The sequence below is a fragment of the Pleurodeles waltl genome, chromosome 6, assembly GCF_031143425.1.
Source record: "Pleurodeles waltl isolate 20211129_DDA chromosome 6, aPleWal1.hap1.20221129, whole genome shotgun sequence".
NCBI classification, from domain to species: Eukaryota; Metazoa; Chordata; class Amphibia; order Caudata; family Salamandridae; genus Pleurodeles; species Pleurodeles waltl.
In genome coordinates, this window is record NC_090445.1 from 1,004,226,513 (window position 1) to 1,004,239,369 (window position 12,857).

The window sequence follows — 12,857 nt, forward strand, 5'->3', positions numbered from 1 at the left end:
TGTTACACAAACTTCTTTGCAAACCTCAAAATGTGGCTACAAAAACACTTTTTCCTCACATTTCGGTGACAGAAAGTTCTGGAATCTGAGAGGAGCCACAAATTTCCTTCCACCCAGCGTTCCCCTAAGTCTCCCGATAAAAATGATACCTCACTTGAGTGGGTGGCCCAGGTGCCTACAACAGAAAAATGGCAATAACCTGTAGAGATTGAGGGGTTAGCACAGCGAGTTGATAAGCACAGATTTTTCTTTTATACATCTTTTAGGCTGACTCTGCTTTGGGGACCCACACAAGTGAGGTATAATTTTCCTTGGGAGACTGAGGGGAACGCTGGGTGGTAGGAAATTTGTGCCAGAGTGCTGATCCTACAAAGAAAAGTGTGGAAAATATGCTTTTTTAAGCAAACTTTGAGGTTTGCAGAGGAGTCTGGGTAAGAAAATGTTGGGGAATCCAGGCAAGCCACACCTCACTGGACTCCTTGGGGTGTCTAGTTTTAAAACATGTCTGGGTTTGGTAGGTTTCCCTAGAAGAAGGCCACACCCGGGACCAAAAACATAGGAGCCCCCCAAACACAGGTAGTTTTGCAATGCATCATTTTGATGTGTCCACGTACTTATGTGATGTTCCAAACACTAAAATTGTGAAAAGAAAAGCACTTAGGTTATGTTAAAAAGACCCCTCACCCACCAACCAGGTTGGTGGCATGCTTAATCATCGGGGTCCCACCTGAGACACCTAGCGTGTCGCGGGTGTGCTGCGACGCCTGATTACAGCGGAGAAGGTTTTGTTCTTTTTATCACACATACTGGTTGGATTTGGCACGAGGGTGAGTGATGGTTCAGTAGATTACATTTTATTAACAAGAGATTTCACAAAAATGAAATGTACTGTTAATAACTGAAAGGCAAAAAAAATTAACCAATGAGTCACATCTCGTGAGCTGTAAAGCCACGGCAAAGCACCAAACGCTTTACAGTCCATTCACACATCTTTCATACATGATTTGCACAGGACCATTCACGCCGCAAGCCACGGGCCCAGCACATTACAACATTCGCTTTGACAGACAGCCCCACTCAAGGGCCCATCACTTTCATATGCCCTCATGCCTGATACAGCAATCACACCAGCTGATGGGAGTGTGTGGACTGGCGTTTGCCCGGCAGTGTTTTGCAGTAGCCAACAGAAAGTCAATACTTACACCCCCAGCCAAGTGCCACCCCACGCACACTGCCAGTCAAGTGCCATCCCACTCACACTGCCCGCCAAGCGCCACCATTCACACCGCCAGCCAAGCGCCACCCTACACACACCGCCAGCCAAGTGCCACCCTACTCACACCGCCAGCCAAGTGCCACCCGACACACACCGCCAGCCAAGCACCACCCCACACACCACCAGCCAAGCGACAACCCCACGCAAACCGCAAGCCAAGCGCCACCCCACAAACACTGCCATCACTTTTTTTTTAAACAACAAAGAAACCACTAATTATAAATAAGTACAAAACTACAAACACAAAAGCTCTAACTGAATGCATGACAGTAATGCCAACCGTGAAATTGAACATATGAAAATATAAAACAACAGTTCACGCTCACGGTGTTTCCCAATAATTCTTGTGTGTGTGGAAGCTCCTGAAACAGCCACACACACAAAGCCCAGGTGCCCTAGAGTGCGTCCGGGAGGTGGGAGTACTGTCAACACCAGGACAGTGCACGCTCTACGGGCAACATAATGCACAATGACAAACCTTATGCAATGTAACAATTCATGCATTGTGTGTTGATATTGCATATTAACTTTTTGCATTGCAGGTATTTATCTTGAAATGTCATTAATGCTGTTTGTAATGCATTGTTCATTTTCAAGCCTTTCCTGCAGCCTGGCTGGGTGTGGCATATGGGCGGGGCTTGGATCTATTTAAGGAACCCAGACCAGCTCCACGTGCTCACTATTCAGAGGTCCCTGTGCAGAGCAGCAGCATTTTCCTGGGCTCCTGTTCCAGAGGCCTACTTGGACATTTCCTGGTCCTGTCCTCATTATCTTGCTGATCTTCAAGCAGGGCGGTAAGACGGTGGTCGAGGTAGGCTCCCGACTCTGTTTCCAGAAACATTTGAGATTTTGGCTTTGTGATTTACAGTGTGCGTGATTTATTCTTGGAACTTAACCCTTGCAGTTCGGATCGGCAGAGTGCGCAATCATTTCGAGTCATTTGAATCTTGATGGTTGAATCGGCAACAGTGTGCGCGATTCATTCTTGGCAATTAACCCTTGCAGTTCGGATCGGCAGAGTGCGCGATCATTTCGAGGCATTTGAACCTTGATGGTTGAATCGGCAACAGTGTGGCGATTCATTCTTGGCACTTAACCCTTGCAGTTATGATCGGCAGAGTGCATGATCATGTCGAGGCATTTGAATCTTGAGGGTTGAGTCTGCAACAGTGTGCGCGATTCATTCTTGGCAATTAACCCCTGCAGTTCGGATCGGCAGAGTGCTCAATCATTTCGAGGCATTTTAATCTTGATGGTTGAATCAGCAACAGTGAGCACGATTCATTCTTGGCAATAAACCCTTGCAGTTCGGATCAGCAGAGTGCGCAATCATTTTGAGGCATTTGAATCTTGATGGTTGAATCAGCAACATTGTGCGCGATTCATTCTTGGCAATTATCCCTTGCAGTTCAGATCGGCAGAGCGCGCGATCATTCCAGGTACTTGAGTCTTGATGGGCAGTCTGGTAATAAGGTGCGCAATATTTTCTGGGCAATTGAATCTTGAAACTTAGATCAAACAGAGTCTGATCTTTCTAGACAAAACAAGTTTAGTCAGTTTGCCTATTCTACAGTATCATTCATGAATCCTATAGCAGTTAATTCTCTGTGAACAAATGCACTCATTGACTCTTGTTGTGATGTAATTGCTATTCTAAGGATTAACTTGAGAGAGTTCAATTTTCAAACATATGAGTATAAAAAGGTCACGTTATTGAAAAGTTCTTGATCTCTCATCTTATTAGAGAATAAAGAATTAAAACAAAGTTCATGAAGTCCTTGCTATTGTGTTTTTAATTCTTGCTTCCACAGGTCTCCTTCCCCGCTGTTCCCAACCTAAACCCCATCCCCGCTTGGCCATTCTTTAACTATGTGCTATGATAGCTAGTAGAGTTTGGAGCTGCCAAGAGGTGGACATATTGGGAACATGCGTAAACCCCGAGGATCCGGTCTCGCTGACAGAATAGTGAGCCCACGAATTTTAATCCTCCTGTTTTGTGCTCGGTTTTCAATATGGCCACATTGGACGAGTTACTTAAGGTAATTACGCAGCTTCGATTGGATGTAGTCGAATCTAAAAACATAGCAGCCAATCTAGCAGAAAGAGTGGATCAGTTACAAGACAGAGTGGGAAAGAAGGAGCAAAGTCCTTTGGGTGCGGGTTGGCTTATCCTCCTCCTCAAAGTTCAGGAGGGAATCCTCCAACTAACATACCACTCACAGTTCCCACACCCATTCCTTTGGCTCCCCCAGAAAGGTTTTCAGGTGATCCTCAAAAGGTACAATCCTTTTTGACTCAAGTAGAATTGCATTTCACCTGTAGACCAAACACCTTCCCTGATCCCCGATCCAGGGTAGCCTTCTTGATTTCTTATTTGACTGGATACGCGGCCACCTGGGCAATCCCTCTCATGCGTCGAGATAATCCTTTGCTTTATAATTGGAGAGACTTTGTCTGAGAATTTGAAAGTGTTTTTGATCGAAGAACAGTTACTCTGTCCGCAGAATTGCGGCAAGGAAATAAGGATCTTGTCTCTTACTTGGCTAACTTTAATCGTCTGGTAGCAGAAACGGCCTGGCCTGAGGAAAAGAGATCAGACCTGTTCTATCAAGGACTCAAAGATGAGTTACAAGACATTCTTGCACAGATTGATCCTCAACCCACGGATTGTCAAGATCTGATAAATCTTGTTTTAAGACTAGACCATCGTCTTGCAGAACGACAGGGAACACGCAAAAAGACTGAGCAAAATTCCTGGCGTGTTCATGAGCATAGAGAATCACAAGCTCGTGGAGACAACAATCATGAACCGATGGAAATAGGAACCATCAGGCGGCCCTTAACGAAAGAAGAGAAAGATCTAAGTAGAAAGAACGGACAATGTCTGTATTGTGCTCGAAAGGGCCATTTCGCTAACGAATGTCCAGCAATACCAAAAAGTAAACAAACCCCTACCAAGAAGGTTGTAACAAATGCCCAGATGAATCAGGAAAACTAGAACACCCAAGGTGTAAGGAAGGGTTGCTCTTGGGTGTAACCGTGGACCCTTCACAATATGCTAAAAAGGTTTTACTCGAGTCAAGACATTTAAAATTAGATCTAGAAGTACTGGTAAAACGAAAGACTTATCTAAAGAAAGCTTTAGTAGATTCCGGGGCTACTGGTAATTTCATAGATGCACAATTGATCCAAACATGGGGGATCCCATGGAAGAAGAAGAAAACACTAGAAATAATACAAACTGTAGATGGAAAACTCCTAGCTGGAGTTCCAGTGACTCTGCAGACCTTCCCTTAATCTGTGATCTGTAAAGGGGGAAATCAAGACACCAAACATGTAGAAAAAATCATCTTTGATGTAATCCATGCTCCTCAGTATGGAATCATCCTAGGAATGTTGTGGTTAAATTACCATAATCCTTTAATAAATTGGCAAGAAAGGAAAATCACATTTCTTCACTTCTGTGTAAAGAAAAATGTCTCCAGACATCAAATGTCACAGATTCCCACAAATCCCATATAGCCACAGCCGCTGAAAAAGATGTAACACTGCCTTTGCAGTATTCATCCTTCCTTGATGTTTTTGATGAAAACGAAGCAGGAACCTTGCCAACTCACAGACCCTATGACTGTCAAATTGATCTGACTCCTAGTGCTCTACTCCCTAGTTGTCATGTGTATGCCCTGTCTGAACATGAAAATCAATATCTAAGAAGCTATTTAGATCAATTTCTAGCTAATGGATTTATCCGCCCTTCCAAGTCTCCTGCAGCATCTCCTCTTTTTTTTGTTCCCAATGCTAATGGTGATCTTAGGACTTGTATAGAGTATAGAGGATTAAATAAAATCACAGTAAAAAATAAATACCCATTACCCTTGATTCTTGTCCTGTTGGATCAAGTTAAAAAAGCCATAATTTACACCAAGTTAGACCTAAGAGGAGCTTACCACCTAGTCAGGATGAGAGAAGGCGACAAGTGGAAAACCGCCTTTAAAACTAGGTATGGTCTATTTGAATACACAGTCATGCCCTTTCGACTTTGTAATGCTCCAGCAGCGTTCCAATTCTTTCTGAATGATGTCCTTAGAGAATATCTAGATCTATTTGCAATAGTTTATATTGACGATATTCTAATCTATTCTGATAACGAAGTCGAACATGTACAACATGTCCAAAAGATTCTCACAGCCCTTTGGAAACATCATTTATATTTCAAATTGAGCAAATGTGAATTTCATATTACCACCGTTGAATTTTTAGGGATCATCCTTACCCCTCAAGGCATGGTCATGGCAGAAAGAAAAGTGCAAGCAGTATCTGATTGGCCAGTCCGAAAACTGTTCGAGATGTTCAGTGCTTCCTTGGTTTTGCACATTTCTATCGCAGATTGATAGACCACTTCTCACAGACAGTGGCACCAATCACCAAGTTACTACGAAAGAAAGAACCATTTGCATGGTCTCCAGAAGCTGACAAGGCTTTGTCAACCTTAAAAGAAGCCTTCTTCACCGCCCCAGTCTTGACTCACCCAGATACTGAACATCCATTCATAGTAGAAGCAGATGCTTTAGATGTGGCAATTGGTGCAGTGTTATCGCAACGCAACGCAACAAAGATACCAGTCAGCTACACCCTGTAGCTTACATGTCTCGAAAACTAAATGAAGCGAAACAAAATTATGTAATTGCTGAGAAAGAACTTCTAGCAATCTGTGATGCCTTTAAAGAGTGGAGACACTATTTGCTAGGCACCAAGTACACTATTACAGTATACATAGATCATCGTAATCTCCAATTCAAGAGTTCAGCTACACTTTTGAATCCTCGACAATTACGATGGATGCTGTTTTTGACGAGTTTGATTTTGTGGTAACCTTTCATCCTGGGAAAGGCAATCGCAAAGCAGATGCCTTGTCCAGACAAGACTCTACCATGTTACCCACAATCCTGCCCCCACGAGCTATCATTGCTCCAGACAAAATCCTTTGTATTCTTAAAACTGAAGATTTTTTTGAAAATATTTGTAATTCTTTCACCATTGAAAAATGGTAGAAATGGGCTGAAGCAGACCCCAAAAGATCAATCATACAAGGCCTACCTTTTCATGATGCATGTTTATTTGTTCCCACTACCAAGTTGCACAAATTAGTGTTTCATTGGTTGCACGTAATACCTACGGCAGGTCATCCAGGTATTACTAAGACACTTGAACTAATCCAACAATATTTTTGGTGGCCTACTTTGACAAAAGACTTCAAGCAAATGGTAACTAACTGTGAAGTTTGTGCTCGTACCAAGACAAGTCATTCAAAACCAAAAGGACTGTTACATCCTCTCCCTACTCCACTTCGACCTTGGGAACACATATCAATAGACTTTATTACAGGACTGCCAGTTGTTCAACATCACTCAGTAATCCTTGTAGTGGTAGATAGTTTCACAAAATATGCACATTTAATTGCTTGCAGGAAATTGCCTACCTCCAGTGAATTGGCAACAATACTTTTAAATCGAGTGATCCGTTATCATGGATTACCAAAAGTAATTATTTCCGATCGAGGATCACAATTTGCCTCTAACTTCTGGAAAACATGGTGCAAAACACTTCAAGTTACATCTACATTATCTACCAGTCATCATCCTCAAACAGATGGCCAAACTGAGAGACTCAATCAAACATTGAAACAATATTTGCGTGCTTACACTGAAAAAACACTACATTCTTGGGTATCAATGCTTTGGTTAGTTGAACTGGCCTACAATAGGTATACGTATCATACTCCTTCTGGAGCAACGCCCTTTTTCGGTCTATTTGGTTATCACCCAGATACTTTGCCAATCACAATTCCACAAGAAAGTTCACTTACACCAGCAGTGTCAGAAACAATACAACTCCATCAAACCCAGAAACAAATCCAGCAACATCTAAACGAAGCAAAACAAAAGTATAAAAAACATTATGATAAAAAACATTGTGAGGGACCACAATATAAGCAAGGAGAAAAGAGTGTGGCTTTCCACACGCCACATTGATTTCAAGCAAAGACATATGTTTAATCCCAAATATATAGGTCCTTACACAGATCAATCCAGTAACCCACAATCTACAGTTACCAAAATCACTACGTATTCATCCAGTGTTTCATACTTCTCTCCTGAAAAGAGCTTTCCAGAAAACTCGCTCTCGACCAACTCAAGTACTGGTACAAGGAGAATTGGAATATGAAGTAAAACAGGTTCTGGATTCAAAATGTAGAGGTCGTACTCTCTGGTATCTAATATCTTGGAAAGGGTATGGTCCAGAGAACGACTCATGGATCTCAGCATCTGATATTCATGCTCCACGACAAGTACAGCATTTTCATCACCTAAACCCAGACAAGCCAGGCCCTAGAGGGCGTTCGGGAGGTGGGAGTACTGTCAACACCAGGACAGTGCACGCTCTACGGGCAACATAATGCACAATGACAAACCTTATGCAATGTTAATAATTCATGCATTGCGTGTTGATATTGCATATTAACTTTTTGCATTGCAGGTATTTATCTTGAAATGTCATTAATGCTGTTTGTAATGTATTGTTCATATTGAAGCCTTTCCTGCAGCCTGGCTGGGTGTGGCATGTGGGTGGGGCTTGGGTCTCTGTAAGGAAGCCAGCCCAGCTCCACGTGCTCACTATTCAGAGGTCCTGGTGCAGAGCAGCAGCATTTTCCTGGGCTCCTGTTCCAGAGGCCTACTTGGACATTTCCTGGCCCTGTCCTCATTATCTTGCTGATGTTCAAGCAGGGCTGTAAGACGGAGGTCGGGGTAGGCCCCCGACTCCATTTCTAGGTACATTTGAGTTTTTGGCTTTGTGATTTACAGTGTGCGCAATTTATTCTTGACACTTAAGCCTTGCAGTTCGGATCGGCAGAGCGCGTGATCATTCCAGGTACTTGAGTCTTGATGTGTAGTCTGGCAATAAGGTGCACAATAATTTCTGGGCAATTGAATCTTGAAAGTAAGATCAAACAGAGTGTGATCTTTCTAGACAAAACGAGTGTAGAATAGGCAAACTGACTAAACTCGTTTTGTCTAGAAAGATCAATGTGCTCAGCAAAGTGACAATCTTTCAATCTAGCCACATCCTCCACCACTGCTTCTCTAGGAACTCTTGCCTGTTCCAGCACAACAAGGCTCGCTATGACAGACTCCTGAAATTTCACAAATGTCATCCTTGACTGGAGAACTGTCCTTGAACACAACAAAAGCATTAAAAGTTGCCAAGTGGAACATGTGAACCGCTAATTTCTTATACCAAACATAAAACTTAGGAGCAGCAGTGTAAGGTTCCAATCTCTCATCTACTCTATCCACACCACCCATGTGCTTATTGTAGTCTAAAATGCACACAGGTTTGCGCACTTCAGCAACTTGACCCCAAACAGCTACAGGTGAACTACTCTCATCATGGATGGTAGTTAGCATGTACACATCCCTCCTGTCTACAAATTTCAGCTCATCATTCCGCAAGGCCCTGCACTGTCCCTTCTCAAGTTTTTTTACAGACAAGCTCTCTTGGATAGCCTTTCCGATTAGAGCGAATTGTGCCACAAGCAAAGGTGTCCACTCTGAACAACTCCTTGAACAACTGAACTCCAGTGTAGAAGTTATCTACATATAAATGGTGACCTTTGTTAAACAGTCATCTACCAAGTTCCCACACAATTTTCTCACTAACTCCAAAAGTGGGTGCCCAAACCAAGGGGGTCAATATTGGAATCCCTACCCGTGTAGACCCGGAAATTATAAACATATCCTGTAGTACTTTCAGATAGCATATACATCCTAATTCCATACCGTGCCCTCTTGCTAGGAATGTACTGCCTAAAAACCAAATGACCTTTGAACAGGACCAAAGACTCATCTACAGATATTTCTTTGCCTGGAACATAGATCTCTGAAAATAGATCTACCAAATGATCAAGGGAACGTCTAATCTTAAAAAGACAGTCAGATCAGGGTGATCTTGTGGCAAGGCTGAAGCATTATCTACAAAATGCAACATCCGAAGAAGAAGCTCATACCCGTTACGACTCATGATTGCAGGAAATGTAGCAGTTGCCATCAAGGGACTAGTAGACCAATATGAAGACAGTGATGGTTTCCTTATCAGCCCCATCAAAAAAGTTGAACCCAAGAACTTGTTCAACTCTTCCAGATTTGTGGGAATCCACCGGCTAGCTCTAGAGTGTGGCCTAAATCTGGCAGCGTTGTCCCTCAAGTACTGCTCTGCATACAAATCAGTCTGCTCAACAATCTTTTCCAAAAATATATTGTCCATAAACAACTAAAAAAAGTTGACAGGCAAAAAGTTTTCCATATTAACTCGACACCCTGGGAAACCAGTAAATGCAGGCAACTGTTGCTGCTCTATTTTTGGTGCAACCCATTTGTCAGGTCTTCCAATGGGAAGCCTTTCAGCCGCTGGCTGCTGCACCATTGGCACATCAGTGTCCTCCTCTAAAACAGACCCTTCATCAGCACTGAGAGTGGTTTCATCATCAGATGATTCCTCTCTGACAGAAAATTCACTTCCAGAATCTTGCACTTCCACCTCTGCCTCAGATGCCGAGTCAGTCTCACAATCATGGTCAGAAGCGCACCATCAACCTGCTGAGGGTCATCCTACGGCTAGCCATGATCCTTCCTATAAAAATTAACTGGGCAAATGCACCACCAACAACCAGCAATGTGTGAGATAACTAACAAACAAAGTGTAGCTTTATCACTAAGAGTTATAAACTCAAAAACTATAATGCTCACTTGCCTGAAAAAGCTTGACTTACCAGCAACTATTCTGCACAGCCACAGCAATCACCCATGATATCCCACTAAAAAGAGAAAAAAAGCAAATTAGACATAAGACAACACAATACTCATTGTGCATAAATCTAAGGGCAATTTCACACACAATCCTGCATTCAGTACACCACCTACAAACATGTCATTCATGCATGGCAACAATACTCCTTTGTAGTAAATGTATTTACTTACTTAAAACATGCAACTAAGCAAACCGCAGAACAACCACTGCCAAAACTGCAACAAGCAACAGCAAAGGAAGCAATGGCTTTCAACTAGAACAAAAAGCAGAAATAAACAGTTTATATCGTAAATGAAATAATTCACCAGTTGACAAACACCCCGCCACCAACCATTTTTAAATTTTCCCTTGTGTCTGGTGTTCTTTGCTTGGGGGCAGATGGGCCTAAAAAAATAGGGCAATCTGCCCCCAAGGGAGGCAGAAATGCCATAGAATATATTGCCCCCTTTGTGGGGCGACCCTTGCCCAAGGGGCCACACAAAGCAGACAAATGGTCCCTGGCGCTAAGTGGATTCTGCCTGAGCCTAAAAATAAAAACATAGGCCGATCTGCCCCCAAGGGGGTCAGAACTGCCCAATAGTGCTTGACCAAAGGGGCGCCCCCCCAACACAAAAAAAACAAAAGAATGAAAAAAAGAAAAAGTCCCTACCATCTTCATGGTTTCTGCCCCCATGCCTAAAAAAAATAGGCCAATCTGCCCCCAAGGGCGGCAGAAATGGCATAGATTATATTGCCCCCTTTGGGGGGCGACCCATGCCCACGGGGCCACCCCCCCAAACAAAGCACACACACACACATGATCCCTGGCGCTAAGTGGATTCTTCCCCGGGAGATGGGCCAAAATAAAAAGGCTGATCTGCCCCCATGGGGGGCAGAACTGTCCAATAATGCTTTTTGCCCCTTGGGGGCGACTCTTGCCCAAGGGGGCACCCCCAAAAACAGAAAAAAAACAATAGAAAGAAAACCAAAAAAAACCCTGGCGTCTATGGTTTCCTGCCCACTCAGAATGGGACTTTGTCACTTTTTTGAAGATAAAATGAAATTTGATTTTTTTCACTTTTGGGACTAAAAAATATGAAATTTTGATTATTTTGCTTTTTGATGAAAAAAGATGAAATCTTTTCGAAGTGCCCACTCAGAATGGGACTTTGTCAATTTTTTTAAGTAAAAAAAATGAAATTTGACTTTTTTCACCTTTGGGACTAAAAAATTTGAAATTTGGATTATTTTTACTTTTGGATGAAAAATTTAGATATTTTTTCCAAGTGCCCACTCAGAATGGGAGATTGTCACTTTTTGAAGAAGAAAATTGAAATTTGTTTTTTTCACTTTTTGGATGAAAAAAGTTGAAATTATTTCCAAGTGCCCAATCAGAATGGGACTTTGTCACTTTTTTGAAGATAAAATGAAATTTGAACTTTTTCACTTTTGGCACTGAAAAAGATGAATTTGGGATTTTTTCACTTTTTGGATTAAAAAAGTTGAAATATTTTCTAAGTGCCCATCCAGAATGGGACTTTGTCACTTTTTTGAAGAAAAAAAATGAAATTTGTTTTTTTTTTCACTTTTGGTACTAAAAATGTTGAAATTTTGATGTTTTCCCTTTTTGGATGAAAAAGGTTGAAATTGTTTCCAAGTGCCCACTCAGAATGGGACTTTGTCACTTTTTTGAAGAAAAAAATGAAATTTAATTTTTTCACTTTTGGGACTGAAAAAGATGAATTTTGGATTTTTATACTTTTTGGATGAAAAAAGTTAAAAAAAATTCTAAGTGCCCACTCAGAATGGGACTTTGTCACTTTTTTGAAGAAAAAAAAATAAATTAGATTTTTTCACTTTTTGGATGAAAAAAGTTGAAAAATTTTCTAAGTGCCCATTCAGAATGGGACTTTGTCACGTTTGTGAAGAAAAAAAAAAAAAATTGAATTTTTCGACTTTTGGTACTAAAAAAGTTGAAATTTAGATTTTTTCACTTTTGTGAAGTAAAAACTTGAAATTTGATTTTTTTCACCTTTGGGACTAAAAAAGGTGAAATTTTGATTTTTTTCACTTTTTGGATGAAAAATGTTGAATTTTTTCCAAGTGCCCACTCACAATAGGACTTTGTCAATTTTTTGAAATAAAATAATGAAATTTGACTCTTTTCACCTTTGGGACTAAAAAAGGTGAAATTTTGATTTTTTTCACTTTTTGGATGAAAAATTTTGAATTTTTTTCCACGTGCCCATTCAGAATGGGACTTTGTGACTTTTTTGATGAAAAAAATTGAAATTTGATTTTTTCACTTTTTGGATGAAAAAAGTTGACATTTTTTCCAAGTGCCCACTCAGAATGGGACTTTGTCACTTTTTTGAAGAAAAAAATGAAATTTGATTTTTTCACTTTTGGGACAAAAAAAAATGAAATTAGAATTTTTTTCACTTTTTGGATGAAAAAAGTTGACATTTTTTCCGAGTGCCCACTCAGAATGGGAGTTTGTCACTTTTTTGAAGAAAAAAATGAAATTTGTTTTTTTCACTTTTTGGATGAAAAAAGTTGATCTTTTTTCAAAGTGCCCACTAAGAATGGTACTTTGTCCTCTTTTTGACAAAAACTATGAATTTGTCTTTTTCACTGTTGGGATCCAAAAAGTTCATCTCTCTATCTAATAAGTCCAAATGTCCCTTTATGACATGGGAAGTGGCACAATGTCAACGTAGACAAAAGTTGAATTATT